We start from the raw sequence: 7,399 nt of genomic DNA, 5'->3' as shown, positions 1-7,399 counted from the left end.
ACCCCCCTGTGAGCAAGCACTTACTGAGATCAAGGGTGATTATTTTAGGATGTGATATGCACCAGCAGTTCTAGGAAATTTTAGGTGTATTGCCTTTTTCCTTCCACTTTTGCACCCAATTATGTGACTGGGGAGAGTGGTTTATATTACACCCAAGAGACTTTCTGAATGGAGGAAAGCTGGAGAATTAATCCATGCACACCTCTACCTCAGCTAGTTTGTGGTGTAAGAGCTCTCATCAAGGGAAAAAAACTGTCAGACATTCAAACCTGAGCATTTTGCATGTCTTTAACCAGTTCTTCATTTTATTTGTTCCTATAAATACAGTCGGATTTGGCAGGGAGAACTGCACAGGTGGAACTGAGTAATGGCTCTCAGGGTTTCTATAAATTCAGAACACCCAAGCTGACAATGTACATGTCGTCTTTACCAATTCACTCCCCAAGCCCGTGCCAGGCTCTCTGCAATAAACTTCCTCTCCGTTTCACAGCTAATCATGTGCAGCATAAATCCCAGAGATCACAGCCTGCTCACAGGGCTGAGGAAGGATCAGTCTGGGGGGTTTATCCTCAGATGTGATCCAGCTGACACAACTTTTCTCTTCTTTTCACCCTCCACCACGGCAAAGGAACCTCAATGAGGGGGATAATCAGAGTTCAGCTTATTTTCTAATTCAAATGCAAAGCACCTGGACATCCCCACTTGCTATGCTGCCCACCACCTCTTCCCTTTCTGTTTCCCTTGTAAACAAGCTGCAGGTGAATCGTGCTGCTCAGCACTTTGCAGACTTTATCCCGCTATTTTTAAATACAGCACAAATGTGATTAGCACATCAGCCTGATTATCTCCACAAGGATTCAAGAAGAAGACTGCCAGCCATCTTCAAGTCTGTGGAAATCCTGTTAAGGTTAAAGACAGCTTGCACAGGAGTGAGGGGTGGTGCAGGGGGTGCTGCTGTGGTTCTGGAGAGGTGAGCAAAGGGAAAAGCTGCACTGTCACACTCTGCCTCTTTGTGTCACCCCAGCAGCACGAGCCATGCAGAGAACTCTTCAGTCTGCCCTTTCCTTTATCATAAAGGTAAATATTGTACTAGAAGCTCACTGAAATGCCCTCTCTTGGCCTCGTGTGCCACATTTCATCCTTTGCTCTCAAATTGCATTTTTCTCATGTAGCTGGCTTCCTTTCTGCTCTTTTGGACACCTGCCCAGCTTCTCAGACACTGATACTCTCAGTATGGACAAACAGGCACATGGGTGTCTTGTGAGAGCACACTCCAACACTTTCAGAGCTATTTGGGTTTGCAGAGGCCCAAAATATGCCTTTTTTTGGATTCAGTGGGCTGACTCTGGAAACACAGCACGGCATCTGCATTTCCATCTGGGAAATGGGGAGGAAATCTGGACAGACATATGGGAGTCAGTGTTTTTATATTTCCTACATTGATGGATAAGCATCTGAATTCTCAACAGCCATCTCCTTAGCTCAGAGCCAACAGAGTTTGCTCCTTGTTGGGTACAAGAAAAAGTATTTCAGACCCAAACTCCACTGATGAGGAGTCAGAGCTCCTGTATGTCAAGAAGAGCTGCCCTCCCTCTTGGGAAGCCTGTTCAGATCACTGGGTGCCTTGATTCAGCTGTGCAAGAGCCTGGATTCAGCACAAAGGCTATGAGTGCTTCAGTCACACTTGACTCTAAGAAGTCAACCCCAAGTGTTGACAGAGATGGGAAAATATTTATTCTCAAATCAGTTCCTCTTTGCAGACCTTAAAAAAAGGTTTTTTTCCTCTTGCTGTTAGCCAGAAGGGGTGCTAAACACACATATATGCACATGCAGGCGTACATATATCCCTGTGCAATTTTCCCGCAACCTTGTAATCTCCTGGAAAATTCCCCAGCAGGCATTAAAACCCCAGAAATCTCCAGAAAGGCTAATAAATCATTCTAAGTATGATGTTTGCAGGGGAAGGCATTTTGGAGATGATAAAATGAAGCCCATTTTCCAAATGTCAATGAACCCACAGCAGTGGCGAGTGGCTTTTCAGATGTCTGCCCACTTATTAGAGATGTGCAAAGTCAGGTGCCTACGATATTAGACTAGAAAAAGTTAGAGTATAAATGAGTGTAGCCTTTCCAAGCTTATAAAAAGGGAGGCAGGGATCAGAAGTGATTGGGGGGGGGAAAAAAATGAATCTCCCACAAGCCTATTTTTCAGAAACCAGAGTTCAGTTTGCTCCTGAAGCAGCAGGAAGCACAGCATGGAGAGGTAATTGCCCATGAGAAATTCTCTTTGAATACATAGGACAACATTACTGGGCAGAGAGGCAAGAGGAGGAACAAACCAGAGCTCTGGGTGTGCTACTCAGGAAGCTGTTTGTACCAATTCCTACATACCCACATACTTCTGATGTATTAATTAATACCTGGGAGGAAAGTCACCCAGGCCAGGGGCTTGCTGTGTCTGTTGTGACCTGCCAAATCCCAGCACCTCTCATGTGCTTATACATGGGAGACACAAGAAATGTTAAACACAAACACAGAAATGTCAGATCCAGCTGCAGAAATGAGATGTGAGGGTTACTGTGGTGAATAATACATTCATTGTGTTCTTGCTTTTGAGGTACTACAGGGAATAGGATGCCAAATTCCCTCCATGCCATCACAATCACAGAGCATTTTACAATAGGATCCTACCTCCTTATTTTTTTGTCATTGGTAAAGTAACCATTTGGAAGTGAAACTCCTGTAACCTTTCATTAAAGAAGATGGGAAGCCAAGAAAGTGGAGGGAATAGATGGCATTTTAATGAAACATTAGACACAAAGTCATGGCCACACTATTGTGTGTTAGAAAGCTCTGAAGGATGCTCAGCCAACTTGATAGCCTGATGGAATGAACATTTAAATGCTTCCTTTTGGGAAGGAGGTGTGGGATAATGGAACAGGGCCATGCTGCTGGCAGCTGAAGGGCTGATTTTTGCAGAACAGCTATGGCTCATAGTTTAAGTGTCCTACAAATGTGTGCTAGTATTGTAAGACAATTGAAATTAAAATGCTCAGGACCTGATTCTTCTCCCACATGCAGCAGCAGTTTCAGGGAATTTGTGCCTCAGTCATATCAGTACAAATGAAGAGCAATTCCAGCTGGGTATTTCTGTGTACAAGTCTCCTTCCACAAGTATTTAAGCACAAGTTTAAATCAATCCCTATTCAGCCAAGACTGATGCAGATCTTTGGCTTTCAGTAAAGAAACGTGTTTAAAACCTTTGTCTAACAGGAATGAACTACAAGCCAGGGCTTTAGGTTAGTTTCTGTTCCTTTCCTGATGAACCTTGTTACAGAGGAAAGTCATTATTTGAAAAAGAAGGTATCAGTGGTGTGAAGCCAGATTATCTTGAGCCTGCAGGGAAGTTTATTACTTGGCTGCAGCACCTCAGCAGAAAAAAAAAATGATATTGATACATGGGTATCCATCTACCAAAGGCAAAAAAAAAAAAAAAAAGAAAAACAAAACACCAAGAAACTAAACAGCTAAATGGACTAAATGACTTTTAATGGTGCCTTTCAACAGAAACTATTTATGATTCTCTAATTCTATAAATATTAGATTGCATTTTTAGTGTTTTGCTACTTATATCTGTCAAAACCTGCAAGCCTGCCTGTTCTCTGAGGGGACAATTCCCACTGAAGCAGGAGTGCACCCGTGTGAGCTCCAGAGCCTACAGCCCCTCAGTAACCCCCCCACCAGCATACCCAGCTTTTGCACTGCCAAAATGTGAATTCTATAGATGCAGCTAAAAAAAGCCATCTGAATTTTTTTTCCACTGTGTTTGCCATTAAGTGCTTGTTGACTGTAATTAAAATAATTTATATTTCACGAGGGCAGTTTCGTCCCGCTCTCCCTTCCACGTGGGGCCACGAACTGCAGCAGCAATTAGTGAGACATGAATGATGGAAGTCATGGTCTCAAAAGGTCAGAGATGGCTTTCCTTGCTCACAGCAGCTTCACAGAGCACCAGACCTGAAAGGAGCTAAAACCTCCACTAAGGGTGCAGGTTTGCAGCAGGCATGCTGCACCCAGGAAGATATAGGTGGTACCAACAGACCCAAAATTCTGTACAATACCCAGTCCCTGATTCTGTGAAATTCCCAGCCCCTGATTCTATAAAATACCCAGTCCCTGATTCTCGAAAATACCCAGTCCCTGATTCTATAAAATACCCAGCTCCTGATTCTATAAAATCCCCAGTCCCTGATTCCATACAAAATCCAGTCCTGGCTCCCTGGGAGCAGCAAGTGGAGCTAGGGGAGGATGAGGTCTGGGGAAATTCAGTCCCCAACACAGGCCAACACAGCACAAGGTGGCAGATTTCCCTTGGCCCCACATTAAAATAGAATTTTCTCCAATGCAATCTGCCAAAAGTGCACCAGAGAAACAGCTGTAATTACACACATAAGGAGTTTTCTAAGAATAAAGAAACTTGAAGAATAATGAAATTTGCTGTGCTGATAGGGCTTAGAAAATCTTACACTATACTCCTTTCCTCCTTGTTCTGCTAAGAGCAGCAGCAGAGAAAATCAGCACAAGAAGTCCTTGTTTTTTCTTGTGTTTTCATTTATTTTTATTTGCAGCAAAGTTTTCCCCATTTGGATCTCAATTTCCTTGCCCTGCTGCAATGGGGTCACCCCGGCAGGGGTGAAGGCAGCGCGTGCCTGGCTGCACCCAGCAGACACCAGCCCAGCAGAGAGAACAGAGAGCCTCCACCACATCTCTCTAATTGTTAGTGCCAGAATGCACCGACCTAAATGGAATTTCACCTTGGGAGCTGGGCCTGAATTGAGTCTGAATAGAGGTGAAATTCCCCCGGCATATGGTGAGTCCTCTGGCTGGTGCAGTCAGGGCCCTGGAGCACTTCAGCAGGCCTTGGGAGCCCCCCATTAGCTCCACAGAGGGCTGGCATCAGGGGAGGAGAACAGCTGTAAGTGTCTCTTCATGCCAGTGGGGAGCTGCAGAGTGCTGAACTACTGCCTGTGCAATAAAAAACAGGAATACAGCTCCTCTGAATTAGTTTAGATCACTGAGGTCTCTTTGTTTCAATTATCACTGGTACAGTCAAGTCTCCTGAAAGATCCCATTAGCTCCCAACTAGTTATTTTACACACAGGCACCTTTTCTAATACCTTTTGCTTTAATGAAGCTACTTTTTTTAATAGCTTACACTGGAGCAGGTACCAAAAAGAGAGCGGGAGCACTTAAATGGGTCAAATGTGTCCCTGGTGTAACACAGTGGGGTGTATTGATAGTTTGTTTAGATCTAAGCTGTTGAGTGAGTAAAATGGTGGGGAAAAAGGGAAAAGAACAAAGAACTGAATCTAAATAAAGACCTGTCTTGTCCCCCTTTTCCTGGTTTCCCTTCTACAGGTCAGTATGTGGTGCTTCCACTTCGCAGTGAGATTTTGTGGATAAGGAGTCACATCCATCATTTTCTACCTGCTAATACTATTTACAAAGCTCCTTCCAGGGAAATGGTTAAATCCATGCCTGGTTCCTTCATTCATGCCTACGCTTCTGCAGTTGGGACAGAAGATAATCTCCAAAGAGAAGAGGAGCACAGTTTTCTGTTTCTTCTCCCTGGCTGCGGCGCCTGCGTAAGGAAAAGTTCAAATTTGTTTCAAATGCCCAGGATTGCTGCTCAATTAAAGTTCAAAAAACATCAAATAAAGGCAAGAAGGCAGAGGTCAGATCTCCTGGTCCCTTGGTGCCTGTGACAGTTCTCCAGCACGCTGCTCCCTGCCCTGGGGAGGACAGAGTTTAGCCCAGAAGGGATGGTGCTGTGGGACTGTGCCTCAGAGGCTTTGACAGCAGCACAAACACCTCAGCAATCCTGCCTGCTGCCAGTACAAGGAGGAGACATTCTCACTGAAATTGGATGGGAATCCTTTTCTTTTAAGATACCAAATCTCGTTACACACAATCTGCTTGCAAGCCCACCGCCAGTTCTGCTCAGTGATTTTCTGCTGGGAAATGCTGCTGTATTTCAAGGCTGACTTTCTCCACACTCATTTTCCAGCCCTCTTGTTAGGCTCTATTTTGCAGGGTCAAAAGGCCCTTTACTCTCAAGACTCTTCTCCATGTAGATACTCTTAAAACTAACGATAAAAATCTCCTCTCCATCTTTTAATAAGATAATGAATAGAATTCTTGGTGCTTCAGGTCATGTAACTCATTTCCCATGCCCTGGATCATTTTCCTGGCCTTCCTCTGAGGTCTGTGTAACACCTTCCAGTCAGTGTCAGAAGTGGTTGAGGTCTCCAGCAGCCATCACTCAGTGCTCAGGACAGAGATGAGGTTGCTCCTCTGATTCCACTTGATTCTTTCCATGTGCACAGGGCTCTCCTTGTGCTGCAGAGCTGAGAGGCTGCTGCCCCAGCATGACCCTCGAGCCCACCCCAGAGCCATCACCTTCCCAGACAGAATCTCCCTTTCTGTGGCTCCATCAGCACTTTTCCTTGCCAGGAGAGCAGCTGACTGTGTTTAGCTGCAAGTGCTGTGACTGTCACCCTGCACACAGCACTGCTGAAGCCACACCTCAAATCCTGCCTTTGCTGAGGGCTCCTCACTGCAAGAAGGTCCAGAGGAAGGAATGGAGCTGGGGAAGGTCTGGAGCACAAGGTGGGTGAGGAGCAGCTGAGGGGGCTCAGCCTGGAGAGAAAGAGGCTCAGGGGAGACCTCAGAGACCTCTGACAGGCAGGGGCAGCCCCTCCTACCAGTAACGAGCTACAGAACCAGAAAGAATGGCCCCGAGTTGCACCAGAAGTTTAGACTGGATATTAGGGAAAACTTCTCCATGGAAAGGCTTGTCAAGCACTAGAAAAGTGAGAGAGCTTATGGCTATTATTGATTTGTCCTTTTTAACTGAAAGGTGAGGAACCCTCTGTGCCCCAAGGGCTGGAGGAAGGGGAAAGTGCACCACAGACCAATACAAACACACATACAGAAAGGCTAAAGGGAATTTTAGCAAACATTTCCCTTCTTCTGAGGTTGGTTTTTTGGTTTTTTTTTTTAAAGAGAAATGAAGAATAATCTTGTCCTTCAGAGGAGATATATTCCACTGCATGGACTATTTTTTACAATAGCTGATGCCCCTGCCAGCCCAGAGGAAAGCAAACTGAGTGATTAGAAGAGTCTAAAACTATTGCTGGAAGTGAAAAAGGACATGGAGCAAGGACAGTTATTTTTAAGCTGTGCAGCAGCATTGCATCAGGATTTAACAGCACAAAAGTTACAATTTCTTGTTGATCACACTTTTTTTTTCCCTCTTTCTAAACCTATAGACAAACTTGCAATCTGTGTCTTATGAATTAGTACAGGGGCTACCAAAGAGAAAGAAGAACCAGTTTTTT

General features: G+C 44.8%; 2 long non-coding RNA genes across 2 annotated transcripts; one reads left to right on the top strand and one right to left on the bottom strand.

Annotated features, from left to right (window-relative positions):
• Window positions 1-430: 430 nt before the first annotated feature.
• Window positions 431-2,874, top strand: LOC135282087 (uncharacterized). Its single transcript, XR_010348425.1, has 2 exons — window positions 431-1,077; window positions 1,173-2,874. It is a non-coding gene; the product is annotated as an uncharacterized LOC135282087 (long non-coding RNA).
• Window positions 2,875-4,363: 1,489 nt separating this feature from the next.
• On the bottom strand, window positions 4,364-6,702 carry LOC135282110 (uncharacterized). Its single transcript, XR_010348436.1, has 2 exons — window positions 6,585-6,702; window positions 4,364-5,640 (listed from the first exon to the last, which is right to left on the bottom strand). It is a non-coding gene; the product is annotated as an uncharacterized LOC135282110 (long non-coding RNA).
• Between the last annotated feature and the right edge of the window lie 697 nt (window positions 6,703-7,399).

The sequence above is a fragment of the Passer domesticus genome, chromosome 16 (genome assembly GCF_036417665.1).
Source record: "Passer domesticus isolate bPasDom1 chromosome 16, bPasDom1.hap1, whole genome shotgun sequence".
NCBI lineage: Eukaryota > Metazoa > Chordata > Aves > Passeriformes > Passeridae > Passer > Passer domesticus.
This window is presented reverse-complemented; position numbering and strand designations above follow the sequence as displayed.